This window comes from Protopterus annectens, chromosome 10.part0 (genome assembly GCF_019279795.1).
Source record: "Protopterus annectens isolate FY-2018-M chromosome 10.part0, PAN1.0, whole genome shotgun sequence".
Taxonomy (NCBI): domain Eukaryota; kingdom Metazoa; phylum Chordata; order Ceratodontiformes; family Protopteridae; genus Protopterus; species Protopterus annectens.
This window is the reverse complement of record NC_056744.1, coordinates 1,456,857,668-1,456,883,374: the sequence shown is the minus strand read 5'-3', so window position 1 is coordinate 1,456,883,374 and position 25,707 is coordinate 1,456,857,668. Positions and strand designations below refer to the sequence as shown.

General features: G+C 42.4%; 1 long non-coding RNA gene across 1 annotated transcript in view; it reads right to left on the bottom strand.

Annotated features, from left to right (window-relative positions):
- LOC122812845 overlaps positions 1-25,707 on the bottom strand; it is a 73,066-nt gene that overhangs the window by 3,710 nt on the left and 43,649 nt on the right. The window contains exon 3 of the long non-coding RNA XR_006366589.1: positions 22,955-22,987. This is a non-coding gene — a long non-coding RNA (uncharacterized LOC122812845). The remainder of the gene's footprint in view (positions 1-22,954; positions 22,988-25,707) is intronic.

The following is a 25,707-nucleotide window of genomic DNA, read 5'->3' as shown; positions in this document are numbered from 1 at the left end:
AACCAAACAGGAAAAACATTCAAGCTGCATTCACACTTGGCAAAGCTGTCTTGGGCACAGAAATCTTGACACAACAAAAAAGATAGTAGAGGGTCACTGTGCAAGTGGTGTAAAAATTTAGCCAGTGTGATCAAGTAATGAAATGTACCAGCTGCATTAAGGGAAAAATGATGCAAAAGCCTTTGCCAAAGCAGATCAACAGCAAAACTCAAAAACGTCTGGACTTAATTAATTCAGATCTTTGCGGTCCAATGAAAAGGAATGGATCATAGGAGGTTACTAGGCTAATGGCCCTGGGGCCTTATAATTCTAGCCAAGAGTTTTTCCTCAAAAAGAAATCTCAGTCAGCACCTGTCGCCCTTATCAATGGGGGACACAGGTGGAACCCCTGCTACAAATTTGTGGATCTGAAGTAGTTACTTCATTTGTTCTGCAACCTGTGGGTATCAGATCCAACCTCGGATCCGAGCCAGCAGCTTCACTAGCTAAAAGATCCGAGCTCCTAACTCCTCCCCCTACCCATAACCCCCTGCTGCCTACTGTATTACCTCAGATTGAGTTTGCCACGGCTGAAGCAGCTACTTGTGAAGAGCTCCTTAGGCTTGGTGAGATCGTTTCTTTTTTTCTCAGAGAAAATATCCTTAAATTTAATTTTTGTTTAGTTAGTGTGTGTTGTGGTAGTAACCCCCCTAGTAGATTTAGAGTTTAGAACCTTTTCTGTAGAGTTTTTCGTCTTAGCGTCACATGTTGTTCCCCTCCCACCTTAGTGTTTGGGTGTGTGTATTGTTAAGAAATGGCTGAAGGGCCCAAGGCCGTTTTTTTCTAAGTGCTCTGAGTGTGGCCATAAGCTTTCCCCAGCTGATGGCCACACTCAGTGCGTTTTGGGCCTGGGAGTGACCCACTTATCAACGGCTTGCCCAATTTGTGCAGCCTTTAATCCCTGGGACAGGAAGAACAAGCTGATCCTGGCGGGCTTACTTCCCCAGGATTCGGCTTCTTCTTCCTCCCCCTCGAAGGCTCAGGCTGCTTCTGTAGCCCCGGTGCCTTTAGCTCCCCCCACTCTGCATGGGACTCAAACTCCCTCTGCTATGCAGGGTTCAGGGGACGCTAGTGCTTCTGTCTCCAAAGAAAAGAGACACAAGGAGAAAGACAAGCACAGGTCTCATAAAAGGCGGGCTGAGGATCATCCCTCAGCCCCCCTATCTAAAGTGGTTAGCTCTCCCTCGAAGGTCTCCGGATCCTCCCCCTCTTGACTCCGTTCGCCTCAGTTCTCGCCGGAGCTGGAGGAGGAGTACCGGTCTCCTTCGAGGTCGTCGAGGCGGCCCTCCCAGCCCGCCTCGATGACTTCCTCTAGATCAACCAAGAGCCTTAGCGACGCGGACATGGATAGGATGATGCATCGATTCCGGCAGACCCAAATGCAGATGGGGTGCTCTTGCCTCCCCCCCTCAGGAGGGGAGCGCAGTCCCTCTCTTTGCTCCGATCACTCCTTCTCTGACCCGCTTTAGGGTTTTGGAGTCATCAGATCCAGGCCCTTTCAGAGCCGGGGTTTCATCAGCGTCGATAGCTCCAGTATCTTCGACGCCAACCGTACCCTCGAGTGTGTCAGATCCAAGCTCTCGGGGCCGAGGGCCGAGCATCGGATCCGTGGGGATTGGTATGTCTCTGGCGCAGTGTTGGTCGGAGCACATTTCTCTTTCAGATCCGACCGCTTCGTCTCCGATGCCGATTCCTGCTTTGGAGCCGAGGAGACTACTTTCGGAGCCTGGGGAAAGTAGTTCTCCTTCAGCTTTTGAGGTACTGGAGAGGGTGCTGTCGATGTCTTCCAGATCCCCGGTCCGGGCCTCAGATCCTCCCGCTCTCCCTATGCATGTGGGTCTATCCTCCATCATCCATCCTATGGGACAGCCTGCTCAAACCCTCCAGTTAGTTCCCTTAGAGGAACAGGACCCCGTGGGTGAGCCCTCCTCCGACAGTCCCACCGAGGAGGTGCCTCGCAAATGGCAGTATAAAAGGAGGCACTTGGACTCCCCTGAGTCCCTCAGCATGGACACGGATTTGGATGAAGGGGAAGGTTCCCCAAGGTCACCCCCCCCCGAGGATGTCTCCTTTGACGACATCATGGAAATGTTGCGTATTAGAGGGGGGTGGTCTGCCCAAAAATCTTCCTCAGACGAATCGGTGTTCCTAGAGGCGTTTGAGGCAGGCCCGTCTACCTCCTGGGTGTCCCCCCCGGCTGACACCCTGGTGGACTTAATTACCGCCAGGGCTTGGAAAGAGCCCGACACCGTGGAGCCAATCCCTAGACGTCCCAACAAAGTTCTTAGCCCCCGCGCAGATAGGCAGTTCTGGGCTAAGGGGTCCCCTGTTGATGCCATGTTGGTGGCGGCCACCACAAAGAAGGAACTCGCACAGGAGAGTTCCTTGGTCCATCCTCCGGATAAGGAATCTCGGGCGATGGACTGTATTGGGAAGCGGATGTTTGCTTCAGCAACCTTCTCCATAAGGGCGCTGAACTATATGGCACACATTATCAGGCTACAGCGAGACTTAATTAAGGAATATGCTGCAGCCCCCCAGAGTCCATGACGGTCGCTGATAAGAGCACATTTGCGACTCGTATGGCCACTCTAAAGTCCATCTCTAACACGTCCATGCGGCTACTCTCTCATGCTATGGAGGGAGCCGCTAGGGCTAGCGAAGCCGGGGTAGTCTTGCGGCGTCATGCCTGGCTCCGCCTTTGCGATTTCACGGAACCCTTCAAGGCATCCTTCGCGAATGCGCCCTTTGATGGATCTTCGCTTTTTGGCAAGACCATACGTGAAACGCTGGTCCAAAGCGAGAAGGATGGGAAGATGCTGTCTGCCGTCGGGGTCCACTTCTCAAATTCCCAAAGATCCTTTTCAAGGAATCAGAGGGGACAAAAGAAGTTGTGGTTCCGCAAGTCTCAGCAGTCTCATCCGGCTTCGGACCCCTCGTCCTCTAGAGGCAGAGGAGGACAAGGTGGATGCCGGCCCAGAGGCAGAGGGGGGGGCTGCATAACTTCGGGTCTAGGGAACCTTTCTCAGATAGGCCCATGCAACAGCCTTGAGGGCTTACCCGGCTGTCCCTCTCTGGAGGCAGTCGAGGGGCATTTATCTGAGCATCTGTCAAATTGGGAGTCCATCACGACAGATCGATGGGTGCTCCAAATCATATCCAGAGGTTACACCATTCCATTCATGAACCTACCCCCCAAAGTCAAGCGCCACCCCGATGTCCCACCCAATCAAAGGGAGGCAGCAGCTTCAGAGGTGTCAAAGCTGCTAGAAAAAAGAGCCATCCAGCCTGTCCCCCCAGACCAGTCCAGATTGGGCTACTACTCCAGGTTCTTTTTGGTGCCAAAAAAGACGGGGGACTTAAGACTGATTCTAGATCTCTCCGCCCTGAACCTGTTCATCCCCAAGGAGAAGTTCCGGATGGTCACTCTTCAGTCTATTCTCCCCCTTCTTTGGGAGAACGACTGGATGTGCTCTGTAGACCTCAAGGATGCGTACTACCACATTCTGATGGACAGGCGATCCAGGAGGTTCCTCCGCTTCCGGCTGGGAGACAGTCATTACCAATTCAGGGTTCTCTCGTTCGGCCTCACCTCAGCCCCCAGGGTGTTCACCAAGGTCATGGCAGTGGTTGCAGCCCACCTGAGACTCCAGGGCATTCAGGTGTTCCCATACCTGGATGACTGGCTCCTTGCCGCCCCCAACAGGCATTAACTCTGTATTGCAAGGGATTATGCTCTGACTCTCGCCCAGAGTTTGGGCATGTCAGTGAACCTTCAAAAGTCCTTCCTTCAACCAGTGCAGGTTTTGGAGTTTATAGGGGCCAAGTTGGACACACGCATCTCTCGGGCCTTCCTAACCCCGGACAGGCTCAACAGCTTATTGCATCAGATCTTAGCCCTTCTTCAAAGCCCAGCTCCTGCGGTGGAGTTAGTCCTGAGGGCACTGGGGTCTATGGCAGTGGCCATCGGTCTCTCTCTTCATGCTCGCCTACGAATGAGGGTCTTACAGTGGACTCTTCAAGTTCAATGGTCACTAGTGTTTCAACCACTGAACACTCCTATTCCACTGAGCAGAACTTGCAGGGACTCCCTCCTTTGGTGGCTTCACTCGCAAGAGCTGCAGGAAGGGAGACCCTTTGTATTTCCCCCACCCCAAGCCACGTTGACCACGGATGCTTCTCGCCTTGGGTGTGGGGGGGCATTGTTCAGGCAGAACCGTCCAAGGCACGTGGACTCCCATAGAGACCGCTTTGCATATCAATGTCCTAGAGATGAGGGCGGTGCTTTTAGCGTTGCAAGCTCTCCACGACCTTCTCCCTCTAGGGACTATTGCGATCCAGACAGTCAACATGGCGGTGGTCTGGTACATAAACAAACAGGGGAAACCACTTCTTATCCCCTCTGCCGAGAGGCTATGACAGTGTGGGAATGGGCGATATCCACCAACCGCTTTCTGGTAGCAACGCACATTCTGGGTCGGTCCAACATATTGGCGGACAAACTGAGTCGGGTGATTCTCACCCCGTACGAGTGGTCTCTCAATCCTTCGGTTGCGAAGCAGATCTTCCACGCATGGGGTTGGCCTCGCTGCGATCTTTTCACCTCTCCGTCAAACACAAAGTGCAGCGAGTACTTCGCAATACTTCCCTGTTGATGCCATGTTGGTGGCGGCCGCCACAAAGACGGAGACCCCGAGAGATGCTCTGGTGCATGCTTGGCCACCCGGTCTTCTTTATGCTTATCACCCCCTCCTGCTTATGACAAAGTTCATTCAGAAAGCACGTCAGTTGGGGAGCAAAGTTATCCTCATAGCCCCATTCTGGCCTCATCAGATCTGGTTCCCTTATCTGCGGTCTCACAGTATAGTTCCTCCATGGATCCTGGATCCCATTCCAGATTTGATTTCGCATCCTGTGTAATGCCAAACCCCGAACCTGCTAAACCTCAAGCTGACTGCTTGGTTGATCCAGCTCCTCTGATGGCTAGGACTCCCGGTATCTTATCACCAGTGAAGGCCATTCTGGTGGCGGCCCATAAGCCTGCTACCAGAAAAATTTACAATAGTAAATGGAAACGTTTTTCCATCTGGGCCGAGGGCAAGGGCCTGGATCCTTTTACAGTCCCTATTCCAACGATTCTGGATTTTCTGTCACTAATCTTTCAAAAAGGAGTGAGCGCTACCACTGTTAAGGTATAACTAGCAGCCATTTCACATTTTCACGTGGGAGATGGACTGGGATCTGTAGCATCTTCAAAGATATGCAAAACCTTCTTGAGGGGCATCTTTCTTTTGAAGCCACCAGTAAAGTCGGTGCTTCCTCCATGGGACTTAACTTTAATCCTACAAGCTTTGACAAGTCCACCTTTTGAGCCTGCCACCTCGGTTCCGTTAAAATTCTTGTCTTGGAAAACAGCCTTTTTAGTGGCTATTACGTCAGCCAGGAGGGTTTCAGAACTCCAAGCCCTGTGCATGAAACCCCCCTACCTCATTTTTCACAAGGATAGAGTGTCTCTCAGGACTAACCCGTCTTTCCTACCAAAGGTGGCTTCAGAGTCAAATATTAACCAGTCAATCAATTTACCGGTCTTCTTCCCAAATTTTCAGAACACAGGGGAGTACACATTGCACAAACTGGATGTACACAGGCAACTATGTTTCTACCTGCACAGTACTAAAAATTTTCGCAAGTCTGATCAATTATTTGTGTCTTTCACCAAATCAGCTATGGGAAAGGCAATTTCTAAAGTAACCCTAGCTAATTGGATTTCTCAGTGCATAATCCACGGGTATACGTCCTCAGTTAAACCAGTTCCTATGGGAATTCACGCTCATTCAACCCGATCCATTGCTACATCAGCAGCCTTCTGGTCCAGGGTTCCTCTGGACGACATATGTTCAGCAGCTACTTAGTCCTCTCCTCATACGTTCATTTCCCATTATAAATTGGATATGATTTTGAGGAGTAGGGCTTCCTTTAGCTCCGCGGTGCTTCGGAATATTCTTCCATAAGGCCACCCAGGGTTATTTTATAGGTAGCTGGGGACTCTGTCCTACAGGTTGCAGAACAAATGAAGTAACTACTTCAGATAAAGAAGTTATGTACTCACCATAACGTTCCATCTGAGTAGGTACTTCATTTGTCTGCAACCAACACCCCCTCCATGCCCCCTAACTATATCATGATACCTGGTCACCTGAAAAAAATGTTATTTTTTTCATGAGGTTAGGCAATATTTGATCCTCTGTCGAAGGTGTGAATTTTTAGACTGAACAAACTCGATCTGAGGTAATACAGTAGGTAGCAGGGGATTATGAGTAGGGGGAGGAGCTAGGAGCTCGGATCCTTTAGCTAGTGAAGCTGCCGGCTCGGATCCAAGGTCGGATGCGATACCCACAGGTTGCAGACAAATGAAGTACCTACTCAGATGGAACGTTATGGTGAGTACATAACTTCTTTTTTCCCACCCACTCATCAAGGTTGCACATGGAGAGGGTCAGTGAGGTGTTCTGTTTGACATGTATGGGAAGTCTATTCCAGAGACAGGGCAGCCTCTGGGAGACAAACGTGTCTCTCCAGCAGGTTTTGTTGATGTCGCATATTAGATTCAGGCCTTTTGAGTGGGTAGTGTGTGAGGAGTTAGACTTACAGTTATGGAGCATCTCTAGTAGGGCAGGGTCTGAGATTGTCTTGTAGGCGAGACACAGATCACCCCTGAGCAATCTGTATCATACCGAGTAGAGTGATAGTGATTTGAGCCTCTCTGCATAAGGCAGGTGTTGGAGGCCATGAATTCTCTTTGTGAGGTATTTCAGTGGCCTTTCCAGTTGGTGCAGATTTGATGCATCCCAAATGGGGCATTATTCTCAGTTATTGGTCTAATGAGGGAGGAGTATAGAGAGGTAATAACCTCTTTTTCTGGATGCAATCCCTTTACTTATGAGATGAATCAAGTAAAAGGCTTTTCTGACCACTGCTACTACATGATGGTCGAATGTGAGGTTGTTATCAACTTGAGTGCCCAGGTCTCTCACCACAGGTTGTGTGGTTAGGGGGTTGCTATTAATGTGGTAATCAGCAGGGGTCTTGTTTTTGCGGAATATTACGATGATACATTTTTTTGCATTTAGCTTGAGGCCTTGACTTTGCACCACTCATTAGTTGCTGTGAGACCCTCTTGCAGTATGTTAACATCATTTGGGGAGTCAGTGACAGCACCCAACTTACAGTCATCTGCAAACTCGGTCAGCCACAGGCCTTTTGTCTTTGCCTGAACCTCTGAGAAATAGGTGCTAAACAGTAGGGGTCCCAAGCCAGATCCCTGGGGAACTCCACTAGTGACAGATCTGCTATCGGAGGTGGAGGTGCCTATTTTGAGTTTGAGGGTCCTGTCGGTGAGACAGTTGGCCACCCACCTGATGAGAAAGGGATTTACGCCATGTTGTGTTAGCTTTTCGATGATGCCTGAGTGGGGGATGCGTCAAAGGCCTTGGCCAAGTCAGGGTAAGCTGTGTGTACTGACTTTCCCTCATCCAGGGTATTGGTGACGGTCTCAAAGAAGTCAACCAAGTTCAACAGGCAAGATCTGCCCATGACGAATCCAAACAGGGTGGGGTCAAGTACTTGAAGATTGCCTATGTCTTTGTTTATGAGACCCATAATAATATACTCCATGGCTTTACAGAGCAGACTTGTCAAGCTAATGGGGTGATAATTTCCTGGGTCAGTAGTGGCACCACCTTTGTGCAAGGGGATGACAATGGTAGTTCTCCACTCTGCTGGAATGAAGCCTGTATTTAGGCTGTGGTTGAATAGGGTGCTCAATGGCAAAGCCAGTTCTTGCTGAAGATGGTGTAGAATACATCCAGGGATACTACCAGGTTTCATGGAAGCTGTGTTCTTTGCCTGGGATAGGGACTGTAACACTTGATCTAGGGAGATGTGAGGTGTGGGACAAGTATCGGGGATGTCAAAAGGGCCTTGGGGGGACAAGGGGTGAAGTTTGTGCTGTACCTATCTGCTAGCAGGTTGGCTAAGCCAACAGAATAATTTTAAGTGATACTGTTAAGTACTAATTTGGAACACACCTGGGCTTTCCCATGGAGCTACCTGATGTAACTGAAGAAGACTTTCTGGCTTCCCTTTGTTATGGAGGCTAGTTTTGATTCATAATTTGCCTTGGAGGTTTTCAGTAGTGATCTAATTTGCTTATTGAAGCTAAGGAGGGAGTGTTTTAAATTTGGAATTTGTTCTTTTTTACCCTTGGATAACAGTTTCTTCCTTTTGTTTAAAGCCATTTGATAGAGGATGTCCACCAAACAAGTTTGTGTTTCCTTGAGGAGCAGATTTTAGTTCTATTGGGTATGGCTGAGTCCATGCAGTTTTACAGGTGTTTGTATACTGCATTGGCGTACTGTTCAGCATAGTTGTCTGCATCCTCTGGGGGGGGGGGGTGTGTGAAGCTACAGATACCCTCCCTTAGGAGATTGTAGTCAGCTTTTGAGAAGTTTTTTTAGCTTGATTACGGCTGGTTGAGTGGGACAGAAACTTTGAATGAGACAGTCCAATGATCTGATCTCACCAGGGAAGAACATACTATGGGAGTGATGCAGAGGTCACCCATGTTGGTGAGAACCAGGTCCAAAATGTTATCTCACCTTGTGGGTATGAGACAAGCTGGTCTAGTGCATTAGAACTGATGAAGATAAGGAATCACCGAGAGAGTGCATTAGTGCAAGAATAGTTCACCCAGTCTATGGTGGGGTAGTTGAAGTCACCAAGGATCAGGGTGTTAAGGGGATACCTTGATGGAGTCAAGTAGATCCAAGTAAGAGGAGTGGGTGTCTTGAGTCATGGAGGGGGGGGTCTATAGCTAGCTTTAACTTGGATGGGTGTCTTGTCAACTGTCAGTTGTACCTTGAGTAGTTTCAGTGCTTCATGCTGGCAAACCAGTGCAGCAGAGGTATGCCTGTCCTCAATGAAGATAGAGACTCCCCCACCCTTAGTATTCCCAACCTCATTTTGGGGTCAGAATGTGTGGAACAAGGTATAGCCTGGTAAGGCAGGGGTGCTCTCCACAGCCCTGAACCAAGTTTCTGTGACTGCACAGACATCAGCATTTTCCAGTGCAAGGAGGGCCTCCAGTAAGCCATTTTCAGGTTAAGGATCCTAGTGTTAAGCAGCATGACCTTCAATTTGCTTTTTGACAGATCTTTTATGTTGGAAGGTTTGTCTTTGAGTCATTGCCTAAAAATGGCACAATGGTGAGGGAGAGAGCCTTGGCCAGGATCTGGAAACCCAGTGGTGACAGGTGAAGGCCATCTCTGACAAAGCATCAAGGTCTATCGACCATGTCATACCAAGCAGGCAGATACTGTATCCCCTTGGAAAGGCACCAGAAACTAAGCCAATTGTTGAAGTCAATTATTTTTTGTTGATATTGTGGCATCATTCTTGGAGAAGGTAGGATGCTGCTTAGGGCTAGGGTCATACCTGCCTGGAACACATACCCTGAGAGTTCAGTCATGTCTTTCTTCATATCGTCCAGGGAAGTACATCTCAAGTTATTCACAACAACATGTACAATGACAGAGTTGTACTTGTACTTGTTGTGGAGAGACTTGCGTGCATGATGTGGCGGAGTCTGGCACCAGACAGACAACTGATCATGACCTTATACTTGTCGAGCCTGGAGAGGGGGGCTTAGGTGTGTCTCACAACTGAGTCACCAATGACTAGTGTGTTTGGTTTATTGTTTTGACTTGTGGGCTGTAATGGTTTATTGTTTTGCCTTATGGGCTGTGTTTGTGAGACACTGGTATGTTGTTTGTTGTGTGTAATGTGTTTGATGTGTGTGGAATGTTTGTGAGTGTGTTTTGGAGGTCTCTACTGTTTAGGTAAGTTTTTATTGAGGACATCTGCATAGGTGGGTGGGTGTTGTGCTTGGCTATGTGATGTGAGTGGTGTGGTGTTTGTGTTGTCAATCTCCTCTTTGTCAGGAGTGCCTGACTGTGGCACGAGAGAGCATGGACTCCAGGTTACTGATGTGAATGTATTTCTCGCAAGTAGAACTAAGTGCTAGGAGAACAGGGCTGTCAGTAAACATGAGTCAGTTGCTGCACTGTCTCAGTATGCCCATGTTAACCAGGCTGGTAGGAGAAACTGATGGGAATTGTCCAGACATAGTGTTCTGAATGCTTGGGTGGACTTTTGGAGAGAGGGTTTTGATAAAGGTTTGTCCACAAGAGTGTAGATGACAAGAACCTTCTTAAATGTAAAGTACATGGCCTGAAGCACAAGTGCTAAAACCAAAGCTAAAATGCTTAGAATTACAGATAAATGTAATCAGGCTACTAAGAAGCAGTAATAAATGCAGCAGGATAGAAGCACTTGAACACTTGAGAGCACACAGCACAGAGAAGGTGATAAAGTATAAAGAACACAATTACAGTAAAAGCAGCTGAATAAAGTGAAAATTCCAGGAAAGAAGAGGTATTTTCTTAGTTTCACTGATGATTACTCGTGTTACATCACAATGTACCTGTTGCACAACAAGGAAGAAGTGCCAGCAAAGTTAGAACCATAACTAGCGCAAATAAGTAATAAATTTGGCCCAGAGTGCTATATACAGGCAACAGGTCTGAATATACAAGTAGCACAACACAGGCCATTCTCGGAAAACATAGAATTATGTTCCAGACCACTGTACCATATAAACAAGAACAAAACGGGTTTGCAGAGAGAATGAATTGGACTCTCTGTGAGAGTGGAAGGAGCATGCTTTTCGATGCTGTTATACCAGCCACATATTGGGGAGAGGCTATCATGACTGCATGCTATCGCCAAAATTGCTTGCCAGGAAAAACAACAGAGAAAACTCCATATGGAACTGAAAGAAACCAGATCTGAGACACATCAACAATTTTGGAAGTAAAACCTATGTGCACATTCCAAAGGAAAAACATACAGAATGGGATCCATGTGCAAAGGAAGGTGTACTTGTGGGTTACAGAGAGTCTCAAAAAAGATAAAGAATTCTACATTCAGATGCAAATAAGATAACAGCAGAAGTGTGATTTTTAATGAAAGTTCTGTGTGTTCAAACTTTCAAGAACCAAAGCAAACTGTTCAGTCTGGGGAAAAATTCACATCCATGTCACAAGAAAAACAAGAACAAAGCTATACAGAAAGAGAAATTATTGCAGACAATTCAAAAACTGATAAAAAGGCACTGAACTACAAATGACTTCAGTCAGGAAATCATCAAGAAGCAATAAAGGTGTTCTACTTAAACGTTTGTCTTATATGGCTCGCACAGCAGTTCAGGCTGAGCCAGGTTCATGTGAAGAGAGATGCAAAAACTACCACCGCATGAGAAGCAAATGTGGATTAGAGCTGCTGATGAATAGATGACAACACTCAATGAAATCCAGACATGGACACTTTCAAAGCTACCTCAAGGTAAACATGCAATCTAATGTAAATGGGTTTTTAAAGCGAAAAGTGACTCTGAAGGGAAAGTTTGTAGGTACAAGGCAAGGTTAGTTGCAAAGGTATACTCACAAAAATTTGGGAAAGACTATGAAGCTACTTTTGCTCCAGTTGCCAGACAAAGGACTTTCAGAACACTAATGACAGTGGTGGCTTTACAAAAAATTATTGTGAAACATCACAATATCAAGACAGCTTTTCTGAATGGACATAATACATGTCACAGCCAGAAGAATATGTGAGAAGTGGAGAATCTTGTTTGCAAACTGCAACAATCCCTGTATGGTCTTAAGCAAGCGGCTGGAGCATGGAACTCAAAAGTAAACAAAGTTCTGCTAGATGAAGGATTCATGTGAAGCAAATTCGACCCATGCCTATACTCTAAACATATAGATGCTGAATGGATGCATCTGATAGTCTATGTGGATGACTTGATCATTGCTTAGAAAAGGAATGATGAAATTGCAAAGTAATAATAGTGCTCAATAAGCAGTTTGAGACTAAAGATCTTGGTGAGGTTACATACTACCTAGGAATTAACATATGGTGTGAGGAAAGCGTCAGTTTTCTTTTGAACCAGAGGGCAAAAATTGATTCAGTTCTTCAACATTTCAACATAGCTGAGGGTAAAGGAGTGAGCATGCCTATTCACATAGCTTATCCAAAGTTGGATGGAGACTAAGATCTTCTACCATCTAATGAGCAGTACAGACAAGCACTGGGGGAACTTCTGTACACAAAAGAAGTGCTTGAGTTTAAAGTTGTCAGCAATTGATAACCTCACAGAATATGTGGACTCTGATTGGGCGGATTACCTCAACACATGAATATCTACATGTGGTTACTTGCTCAAATTAGGAAACAGTCCTATATCCTGGTCCAGGAATAAACAGATCTCAGTGGTGGTGTCTTCTACAGAGGCAGAATATATCTCTGCTGCCTATGTCAGTCGAGAAGGCATTTAGTTGCAACAGTTACTTGAAGGAGAACCAGTGTCTCAGCCTATGGTCTTATATGAGGACAATCAGGGATGCAGCAAGCTTGCAACCAGTGAGAAGATCAATGCAAGAACCAAGCATATTGATGTCAGACACCATTACATTCATGACTTGGTTGAACAAAAAGTGATTGTGCTTTTATATTGTGAAACTGATAAAATGATTGCTGATGCTATGGCAAAGCCACTCAGAGTAAACAAGTTTGTAGATTTTTAGATTACAAATGGGGTTGACTAAAGTAGTAGTTGTTGAGTGGGGGTGTTTTTATATATATATATATATATATATATATATATATATATATATATATATATATATATATATATATATATATAGCAACACAGTAACAACTAGTTTGTTTGTGTATATTTCAGTTATGTGTAATAATATATTTAGCCACAAGATGGCAGTGTTTTCTGGGGGACACATGGTAATATGCTTAATGTGATTTCCAGTTCTTTGTGCAGTCTGTTTCATGGCATTAAAAAATAAATAAATAAAATAAATGTACCTCGGTTTAGACTGTAGTCAGGTTGTAAGCATCTATTTGCTGTGCCCAGAAGAAATGTTTTGTGACATAATGTTTCATAAATCAGTTTATGTGGTCATCTACTGGCTTTCTGAGCTGAACTGTGAATGATGGAAGTCACAACAGGACCTTGGAAAACACACTGGAACCAGTATAAAATCACCACAATAATATCAAAACACGAAAGTTGTGATAAAACACAAAACTTTGTAATACAATCCAATTTAGCACTTTCGTCAGAGTATAACAATAGACTCCTTCAGAATGATTAAAATACAGTGTGTTTTCCAAGGTGTATTTGGTTCTTGGTTCATCACAGCAAGACCTCCTGCCCTGAATGAGCAGGGCTGTGAGTTACAGGCCCATGCCAACAGCTAATGGACTGAACAGGTCTTGTGACTGATCCCACACTAGTGGTCACTGGAATAACCAACAGAGCTCTGTGTTATGGGGTCATAATAAAGCATACCTCAACTTGTGCATATGCTTCACTAATGTACAGTAACTATAAACTTTCTGGGTTTCTTTGGTACCCCACATGTCATAAAGCAGAATTCTAATCCCCTTAAACTCATATGTCCTAGTTACAGGTGCTCACTACCTTTTTTTCTGACAGAATAACAAAGGAAGTCCACCTTACTCTAATGGGATACATGACAGTAATATGAGACCCTGAATAATGAATTCCATGAAGGTGACCACTAAAGTGTGGTTTACATTACAAATTGATATTGAAAATTTATTAAAAATGTATTTGCATCCAGAAGGTGGAGAACTGCACCCCAAACACTTGTTGAACACACTTAACAAACACCAATGTCTTTGTACCTTAGGAGAAGGTAGATAATCTGAAGTACTAGCATTCAGAAGTGAGAATACTCTTTCCATGTAGATCATTAGGAAATAACAGTTTCAGCTCTCATGCTTCTGCAGTGCTTCCATTTTAATCCTCATTTCCACAACATATTACCACTTCACAAACTGAGGCTGGAAAATTCACAGGAGTTCTGACCAACATGATGCTCATTCTCTTTGCATTAAGGTTGCCACCTGCCCTGATTCCAGTAGGACAGTTCCGATTTCTGCTCCACCCCCTCACCTTCCACAAAGAGTATTAGTGGGATGATAATTGTCCTCCTTTTACTGGTGGACAGCAATTCAGACATTTGAGTTTCTAAATGTAAATGCTGATACCATCTGTTGGTACTTACAAGCACCACTATTATTTTATTTTTTTCTTGAGATTTTTTTTATTTTGGAGAGGAGGAACAGTGTGTGCCTGTCAATGTGGCCAATAAGACAGTGGCATTTTCCTGAGCTTGGGAGAGGTGAGAAGGAGAACCATGTTAATGCAAATCAGAAAACCTTTGTCTGGTTGTATGGGACATTACACAGTGATGTCATGTTGCTGTCATCTTCTTGCCGTGTAATATGCTTTTACTTACTGAATCTGAGCAGTGCTGATGCTTATCAATAAGCTTTTGTTCACTGATATGGGACACTACCACTGGAGTGACATGACACCCTCATCTTAATTTCTTGGGATATGTACTTACTCTGAATGCAAGTTAGGCAAAGCTTAATTAAAAAGTAGCCTGTGGCAGTCTTTCACACTAGTGTTCCCACAGCATTGTGCATCATTCAGATTTAATGGCTAAGTATGAAAGATGTCATGGTCCTGGTTGTTTTCTCAGGAGACAGGAGAGATGAGGTAAAAGAGACTGAGTTTCAGCTAAGATAAATTAAATCAGTACCTAATTAAGGAATTTATTTACAAGTTTCTGCACTGCACCTCATCTGGTACAATTCTGTGTCACATGCATGAAAATGCACATAAATTGTAATTTCAAACAGTAAATTAGCAGTTAATTGAGCTTATTTGTTTTACCCAAATAAATGAATAAAATAAAATAGAATAAAAAAAATACCCATAGATATTTTGCTGATTAAGGAAGGGATTGTTGTTTATGATTGCATATAAGGCTATGAATGACAGGGCCAAACCCTTATCCATTCACATAATAATCAGAGCTGTGAATGATGGAATTACACTATTAACCACTGATATAAAAATAATCAGTGATGTGGATGATGGGGGTCACACCATGAACCAATGGTACAATAATCAAGGCTGAGTATGATGAGATCACATGACTGATATAAAAAAAATCACTGATGTGGATGATGGAACTCCACCCTTACTCAATGATATAAAAATGATCATGGATGTTAATGATGGGACCACACTATTAACCACTGATATAAAAATAATCAGTGATGTGGATGATGATACCACACCGTTAGCCACTGAAATAAAAATAGTCAGTGATGTGGATAACGGGACCACACCATTATCCCCTGATATAGTAATCAGGGTGGTGAATTATAGGGCCAAACCCTTACCCACTGACATAATAATCAGGGCTGTGAATAATGATATCCCACTCTTAACCACTGATATAAAAATAATCAGTGATGTGGATGATGGAACCCCATCCTTACTCAGTGATATAAAAATAATCAGTGATGTGGATGATGGAACCCCACCTTTACTCAATGATATAAAAATAACAGTGATGTGGATGATGGGACTACACCATTATTCACTGATATAATAATCAGGGCTGTGAATAGTGATATCCCACTCTTAACCACTGATATAAAAATAATCAGTGATGTGGATGGTGGTACCACACCACTGAACACCGATATAAAAATAGTCAGTGATGCGGATGATTGGACCACACCATTATCCACTGATATAATAATCATGGCTGTGAATGATGAGATCTCGCTATTAACCACTGATATAAAAATAACCAGTGATGGGATCACACCATTACCCAGTGGTACAATGATCAAGTCTGAGAATGATGAGATGACACGACTGATATAAAAATAATCATTAATGTGGATGATGGAACCCCACCCTTACTCAATGATATAAAAATTATCATGGATGTTAATGATGGAAGCACACCATTAGCCACTGATATAAAAATAATCAGTGATGTGGATGATGGTAACACACCGTTAGCCACTGATATAAAAATAATCAGTGATGTGGATGATGGCAACACACCATTAGCCACTGATATAAAAATAATCAGTGATGTGGATGATGGTGACACACCGTTGGCCACTGATATAAAAATAATCAGATGTGGATGATGGGACCACACTGTTAGCCATTGATATAATAATCAGGGCTGTGAATTATAGTGCCAAACCCTTACCCACTGACATAATAATCAGGGCTGTGAATAACGAGATCCCACTCTTAACCACCGATATAAAAATAATCTGTGATGTAGATGATGGGACCACACCATTATGCCCTAGTACAATAATTAGAACGGTGGATGACACTACCTCACTCTCACCCACTGTCACAATAATCAGGGCTGTGGAACTGTACCTTTATCCACCAAATAATAATTAGGGCTGTAAATGACAGGGATAACAAAGCTCCTGGTGACCTCCTGTACTGACCTGTAAGAGAAGATCCACACCAGCACCCCCTCTGAGTGATGCATCTCACCCAGTTCCCACTGCGCTACTGTGAAGGGTCTGAAATAGTGGGAACAAACCTGCAGATAATGACATCTAAGTAGTGCAGAAAGGACTATACCATCTACTATGGACGTTGTTGTGAGCACTGTCAACGATCACCTAAGTCAACATGTAAGGTGAGAAACCCAACTAGTACCCCTACATACTGAAAGAGTGCAAGTGAAGGGAGACTAAAAGTCTACACAGTATTTTACTGAACAGTGGTGTAAGTGAACTGGCACACAACATTACCACATACTGAAAAGAACTGTTAATGATGGGAAGTATTCTGGTTCCAGATGAATAACTAAGCAGGCATCCAAGAAAGGATTTTATTTGGAAGGTGTATTGTAGAGAGCCTGCATTTGATGGGGTCATCCCAGTAGCTGCCAAACAGGGCTGTGAGTAACACATGGGACACCAGTACACTCTAACATATAGAGTCTAATAGTTTACAAAAGGCTGGACATACTGTTAGTCATCAAACCACCTACAGTAAATCTTTTATTTATCCCAATGCCCCTATTATATTTCTGAAATACATTCACAGTGTCTTTGATGCAGGCCTTCTGATCACTAATGATAAACCAACTTTTGACATTATTGCTTATGTGCACTGTAATATGATGGAAAAGTAAGTAGTTTTATGGAAAGAAGGCGTGCATACAGTATGGAAAAAGGCCACTGAATTATTGTTTGTTCAAATAAGTACAAGAGGCATCACATCTGAACTCTGTTACTTAATCTGTTTTGTGGAGCTATTTCAGCAGTGACCAACATCTTGATAGTGAAGTACATGAACACTTAAGGTGATAAGCATTGGTGAAAATATAAAACAAAATGACCAATGGAATAACACACAACAAAATATAAAAAACTCTTTTAACTCCTAAGACTTTTTTCTTTTTATATTTTTGTATATTTCTTATATTTTTTGCTTACTTTTGTTTTTATATTTTTGTCTCTGTTTGTTTTATGACATTGATGTTTTTCTGCATGTTGAATTTCTCTTTGAATGCATCTTTTCTGTATACAGTTTCTGCAGATATGTATACAATTTTACATAAGCTGTGGTTTTATTATGTCTTTCACCTTTAACTGTGAGCCTTAGCATGTGATTGGTTGCTTAGTAATTGGATTGCCTATAAGTAAAGGTTGCTCTTTTCTCTGTGAATATGGTCTTTTGAAGCAAAAGTGAAAGTGCTTACCTATTTTATTTGTTTGGTAATAAAATACGTTTTTATCTTCAGCTAGTGTATTATTCTGTTGGCCGTTTTGTTTTACATTTAGATTTTGCTTTTCCAACAGCATATTTATCCCAGTCTGTGCACATTTTTTCAGTTTCTACTCATTAGTGAAAATGTATACTAAACAAAGTCTTCAGAACTTCGTCAATGAGCCTGATGCTTTGCCCATTAAAACTGCCTCAGTTTAATCAAAATAGATGTAGAATGATGCACTTTAACAACAATAATACCAAACATCAATGCCAACCAGTATGTAATGACATCACTGTTATGACATCATAAAGAGTTAAACCTAGCATATGTCATTATAGACAGGTATGTTTCAACAATCACTCCATGATATTTAATACTGAGGCAGTTAGGAAATCTGAAATCATCAACAGCTACACTAGGTCAAGAAAAGATAACATAATGTTTTCCAATATAAAATTATGGTGTAAGGTCATCATATTAAAACACTTGGCATTTAACAGTTAGAGGAGGGGGGATGCAAAAGAAAACATACAAGAAATGTTTATGAAATCCATTCATAGGTTCATAGGTGTATACTAGGCTAACTATGACTGGGGCCCTTAAAGACCTAGTCGTGTAACCAAGTGTGACCCACAAATTTGATTTATATTCGATTTATAGGTGGTATTTACTGACTTTCTGATTACCCTTTCATTGGTCTAAGCTGTGCTTAAATAGGGATAGGGAGGAACTCTGCTTCACATGGATGGGGAGCCTGTTCTAGAAAATGGGAATTCTTTGAGAAACATGTCTCTGTCAAACATGTCCTGTTTACGTTGCAAGCACAATTAAGTCTTTTAATCTTGTAGTTGTGAATCTGTTTGTTTTGCAGATGTGCAAAAGATTCATCTTACAGGGTCTATGGATGATTTGTATGCCAGGCAAAGATCACCTCTCAGAAGTCTTTATGATATCAAGTAAAGACATAGGGCTTTCAGGTGTTCAGGGAAGAACATTGTGCTTACTCTTTGTATTCATTTCATAAGGAACCTTTGTGGGTGCTCCATTTGCTGCATGTGACTGATAAGGAACATACCAAAGGGTGAATTATACTCTATGATAGGCTTGATGAAGGCTAAGTATAGTGGTATGATGACCTGTCTGGACTAGATACCATGCCTTTGCTTATAAGTTGAGCAACACAGAAGGATTTTCTTACTACTTTGGACACATGTTGTTTGAAGGCTATCTTACTATCTGTATGAGCTCCAATATCCCTGACACTAATAATTCAACTCTTAAGGGTGTTTTATTAATGATGTAGTTACCCGGAGTGGTAGACTTCCCATAAAAGGTGCTATAATGCATTTCTTGGTATTGAGTTTTAAGCCATGGCTTTGCACTATCCGTTTGTCTGTACTAGACCTTCCTCCAAGGTGTTCTTGTCTTAGGGGATTCAATGACTGCTCCCAGTTTGCAATCTCTTGCACTTTGACATTGGCTTTGACATCTGAGAAATAGATGCCAAGGAGGAGTGGGCCTAGTATGAACCCTGGGGGACTCCATTGCTGACTGCCCTCGTTGTGGAGGTGGCCTCACCAATTCTAACCAACTGGGTCCTATCAGTGAGCCAGCTAGCTATCCAGTGTGTTATAAATGGGTTTACACCTAGTTCTGTAAATTTGTTGACAATTTCTGAGTGGAATATTTTATCAAATGCCTTATCCAGATCTAGGTAAGTAGTATGCACACATTCTCTTCATCCATTGCCTTAGTGATCTTTTTCAAAAAAATCTACCAGAGTCAGTAAGCATGACCTTCCTTTGACAAAGTCAAACTGGAATGGATCCAGTGCCTTGATGTCTCCTATGTCTTTGTTGATAATTTACACGATAATTCTTTACATGGCTTGACAAATAAGACTACTCAGCCAAATGGGTCTGTAATTTTCTGTATTTGTTAAAGGTCTTCCTTTATGAAGAGGTATGACCATTGCTGTTCTTCATTCATGTGGCACAAAGCCTGTTTTAAGGCTATAGTTAAATAATGATGGCAGGCGTCCTGATAAGTCATATTTTAGACTATTTAGGAGGCATCCTGGGATGTTATCAGGGCCCATTGAGGCCTTGTTCTTTAGGGTTACCACCTGTCCCACTTTGTGAGGAACACTCCCTCTTTGGGCAGTTGTGTTCTGTGAAAAAACTAAAAAATTACAAATGTCCTAAGATTTTAGGAGAAAAAATATTTCCTAATTTTTTAATAAGTGTATAAAACAGTTAGTTATTTTTCATCTGAAACACCTAGATGTTATAAGAAATAGCATAAGCAATTAAAATGCTACAAAAACAAGCTTTTATTTTGGCAAAAAGTGAAGTTCTGTCCCTTGCACTGGCAGTGAGAATGTTTTGTCCTGCAAAACGTCATGCTTCTACAAAAAATGTCCCACTTTGGGCATTTGAAAAGGTGGCATCCCTACTTGTTCTTGGATTTAGAGAGTTCAACCAGTACATGATCCCTAGTTATAGTTGGAGGGTTTGTATTTGAGAGCATTGTGAGAGGGGAGTAAAGCTGGAACTGAATTTGTCCACTAACAGATTTGCTTTATCTCTAAACCTGGTGAATATGGCACCATTAACCACCACTTCAGCACATTGCTGTGGGATGCCCTTGAAGTTTCTGACATAGCTGTAAGGTCTTATGGTTATCTTTCACCTGAGAGGATTTCTTAACCTCAAAGTTGGCTTTGCTTGCCCTAATTTTCCCCTTATTTGCCAATTTGCCTTGATGAGTGTTGTTATCTTTATGGGAATTATCCTGGGAATTATCCTGTAAGGTAGGAATTACCCTGCCTTACAGGAAATGAAGCTCAGGGTAGGCTGAATAAAGTTAAATATCTGCTACCTATCATAACATGAACAAAGCAGTGATCTTATCACTATTGTGAACTTAGAAGATATAAACTAATGACAGATCACTTTGGGTTACAATATTTATGCAAATCACTGTTCATATAGGATACCGTGGCCTGGCCACCATTATCAATGTCAGAAGAGGAATAAAGTGATCACTACACTTTCTTGTTCACTGTTCTGTTGATAGCTATGGTGATATAAATGTTTTAATGCACCGTTAATGCTGCTGACTTCTTGGAAAATATGATTTTGCTTTGTCTCACGATGCGCTTAATTCAGTTTCCAAAATTATACAACTCAGAGAACAGAGTTAGTGTTTTTGGCTTTTTTTTTTTTTTTTACTTAAACATCTCATTTTACTCCGAATCTGTGCAGCTTAAGTAGTATATGCAGAGATAAGATGTGTATTGGTAAAGCACCCACACTGGAGGGTGTGTAAGGGGTGCCAGCTGTTGCAAACATGACTGCCTTTACTACTGTTCCAAACTGGGTATTTATATGTTTTAGGGTGGCACTGTGGTGGGGTTTTGATATTTTACTTATATTACTCAGTTTACATCCTATGCTATTGTTTCAATTTTACTTTGACAATATTACCTTCATATTGTTCCTTGTCTTCCTTGTCTCCTGTTCTGGGATGGGTGTGGGTCACTGCTGTCCTACTTTACTTACAAATTGCTACTTTTTAAAATTTGACTGTGATATTTTATTAATTTTTCTCTGTCTATATACACAACTGTTTCCTGCATGAGAATGAGGCACTGTAATTCATTCAGCTACACTGCTGTGTAGTTCTGAACGACAATAACGTTTTCTTTGACTTTGACATCCTGAATAAGGTCATAGCTGAATATTAGATGTACCAAGATAGGGAACGGCTTCCATTTGAAAATAAAAAAGAGAAATGATGAGCAATTTTAAGATGTGGTCAAATGTGTATATTGAAGATAGTGGCTCAGAGGGTCCAAGTCATGGCATACCTGTTAAGGTGGTAATTCATACAGCTCTGGCTTAGGGGACCTCTTTGCAGTTCTTCCCCAGGTGTCACAATGGCAGTATACCTGGCCCATTGGGTGCTGGAAAATATACTGTAAGGCGGTTTTCCCTGTTAGGACCCTCATATGGGATAGGGGTGGGTTAACAAAGAACAATTAAGGAAATAGTTATTTCCTTTAAAGCATTTTAATCAGTGCCAATAACCACTCATTTTAAGTTAGAAGACAAATGGCAAACCTCTCCAATCTGAATGAAACATAGCAATAAGGCAAAGTTGGATATTTGCCAGTGCTGCTAGGCACCTCAGGATGCACATAAACCTAAGTTCTAGGAATGCAGTATAGCAAACCTGTACGTCTGAAGTTAGATAGGTGCCAGTGCTGGCACATATCCAGGATATATATATATATATACATACATATGGGTCTACCTGAAAATGCCGACAGTGCACAAAGATCGACAATGGAGAAGACAGATAGTTGAGAATCCCGACGCTGAGAACACCGACATGTTAAGGTAAGTGTGCGATAGGGACAGACGTTAAGGTCAGGGTGTGGGTAAGGTAAGTGTGTGATAGTGACGGGTGTTAGGGTAGGGTGCGTGTCAGGTAAGTGTGCGATATTGACGGACTTTAGGTTTAGGGGCAGGTTAAGTGAGTTAGGGTTAGGGTGCGGGTAAGGTAAGAGTGCGATGGTTACGGACTTTAGGAATAAGGGCGGATTAAGTGAGTTAGGGTTAGGGTGCAGGTAATGTAAGTGTGCGATAGTGATGGACCTTAGGGTTTGGGTTAAGGTTAGTGCATAGATAGTTGTGTATGTAAGGTTTAGTGTAGGTTTGTAAGGTTTTGGTGTGCTTGTGTTGTGTGTGTGTTTTTCGGGAAAGGTATTTGTTTTGTTGATTGTCGGGATTTTGGTTTGTTGGGCATCTGAAATTACGTATTTTTGAACTTTCTTTTTTTGTCGTTTTTTCGTGTCTGTTATTTCATTTTCCTTGTTTTGGCGTGTCGGTGTTATCAGGTAGACCTATCTATATATATATATATATATATATATATATATATATATATATATATATATATATATATATATATATATATATATATATATATATATATATATATGGGTCTATATATCTGGCTTATAAAAAAATTAAAACAACAAAAAATGAGAGTTATTAAGATTAAGGATTCTGATTAGTAGGAAAGGTATGAAATTATAGTATTTTAAAGAAATTACCTACCTGAAGGAGCACAGAACTTTAAGAAGAGTCTTCCTACAAAATGAAACACAAAGAACAGCCTTTTTATAAATACAGATTACTGCTTCTTCTTGTGATGAATACTTACAAATACCACACCAACTGAAGCCAAACAATGTTATGAAACACATGTAATGTTACATGAGCTTGAATACAACTGCTTGTTAAAAGGTAAACAATTACCAGTTAGAATAAATGTACAGAGACTAGCTGACTTGCTAAATGCCTATATTAAATGCAATGCAAGGAAATGAGAAAATAAAAATAACAATTTGTGTGATTAGTGTTCTACTATTTCTACTTCAAAATATACTGGACCACAGGCGAGGGGAATCCAGTTCACACGTGTGATAGGGTCTGTACAAACCAGCAAGCACAACAGAGATGTATGCCAGTATTTCTGACAATGCATACCAGCACTAACTTATTAAATATAACCTTCAAGCACATGCACACACTCCTCCCAGACAGAGTGCATGCTTCTTAACATACAGCTTTTTAATACTGCAGAAAAAAAGTAAAAAAAGAAAAAAAAATAAGAGACTTGGTGAAAACCTATTTGCCAAGCAGTCATTCTGTAAAAAAACAATAAACAATGGTAACTATAGCAGTACTTCTATACAATGTAAATTCTAGAAAATTTTACTGCACAAAATATTTTTATTTTCTTTTTTTTTTTAAATCTGTACAGCATGGCATACATAGTTTGGAAGATTATGATAAGGATGGATACATTTCCACTCTAGAATATCAAGGACCTTCGGTTCCTACAACACAAAAGCCCTGCTTCAGAAAGTTGCTACAAAGTATACACAAGGCTACACTTAGTGGTATCATTTCGTATTCCGAGACAGCCCTACCACGGTGCTTTAGTAGAAGGATGTGCAGCACTGCAGTGGGCTGTCTGTGCAGCCGTGGTAAAGGCTAAGGAGGCACTCAGTGGTCTCCCTGTAGCTGAATGTGGTAAGGCATTTATACAGCTTCACAAGGCAAAGAATTGCTTGGCTGCAAAAAGAACCTTGGCTGGTCATGGCCACATGTGTTAATGACTATGCTCAAAAGCTTGTGTTCATCCATCACAGTAAAGGTACGTGCTGGTTAGTTAGGGGATAGTGTAGGTGTGTGTGTGTGTGTGCATGCACATGTATGGGTGAATGGGTGAGAGTGTCTGTGAGTATGACCAGATTGGGGGCTGTGTGTGTGTGTGTGTGTGTGTGTGTGTGTGTGTGTGTGTGTGTGTGTGTGTGTGTGTGTGTGTGTGTGTGTGTGTGTGTGTGTGTGTGTGTGTGTGTATGTGTGTGTGTGTGTGTGTGTGTGTGTGTGTGTGTGTGTGTTGCTGGAGCCGGGAGCTATCATACCTCCACACTCCCCTACACTAACAAAGCAAATCCTGCAACATTGGGTCAGGGGAAACACTAGCCACCAGAGATAGCTCTTTAATATTGGGCCTAAGCAGCATTTACAAAAGATGCGGGTCGGGTGGTTTATTCCAGACACCACAGATTCTCTGCATAACGTGCCTGAAAGGCACTTAAAAAACAAAAATAAAGATAATGTAGGTCAACTGGGTAAAACTAGACAGTAGGATACTCTATATGGCATACCCTAAAGACACCAAAATGTTTCAAACATTGTAACCACCATACTGTGTCCTTGTATATTAGTCCTTTGTGCCACCATAAGGCAAGAGAGATAGCATGCCTTACAGGCACTTATAAGAAAGAGAGGAAGGTGAAGCGAGTAAGGGAAAACACTAGATACTCAGGAAACTCTTCAATGAATGCCTTAAAGCACTTATAAGAAAGAAAGGAAGGTGAAGTGAGTAAGGGAAAACACTAAATACACAGGAAACTCTTCAATGAATGCCTTAAAGGCACTTATAAAAAGAAAGATGATGTGGGAAAGGGAAACAGCAGACACCAGGGAGACTCTTCATGGTGGACCTTAAAGACACATATAACAATAAGACAACGTGGGTCAGAAACAAACACTAGACACAGCGGCTACTCTATATATCGCACTGTAAAGGCACTAAAAAGACTCAAACCACATACTCTGTCACCTTACACAGACGATAGTAGTTCTCTGCACAACCTTCAGACCCCAAGGGTTGTGCAAATGTATGTCTAATTGTTTTAAAAAATAAAGCAACAGTAGAAAAAATGTTTCAAAGTTTGCACCTTTGGCACAAAGAACAGGACTAGTAATCCACTATGCAAACTAATCATTTAGTGCAAGAAGAGCTTTTTTTTATGATGTGAAGGATAAAACTCTAATCTCTACCTGTATTTAATGACTACAACAGTTTGTCAGTTAGAAGGCACAGGGCCGCTATAACAGGCAAAAGCAGGAGCATCCTGTAAAACCGTGGTCAGATAAAGAAGAGCAACGGCTGTGTATGTATCCAGATAGTGGGAAGCTTCTGGATAAAGCCAGAAGGAACACTAGACAACACTAGGAATATTTTTTTAAAATATTACTGGGAGACACATAAAAACTTAAGAGAACAACTGTTCTAGCATCAGACTGCACTTTATGAACATTAAGGATAATAAACTCTAATGTATGCTGTAATTAATGACAGTAAAGATCCGTAATTTACATAGACAGGGGCAAAAAAATAAGAAGAGACATTGGGGATGTGGTGTCAACTCAAAGACGGGTAAGAAGCATGTGGTGTGTGTGTGTGTGTGTGTGTGTGTGTGTGTGTGTGTGTGTGTGTGTGTGTGTGTGTG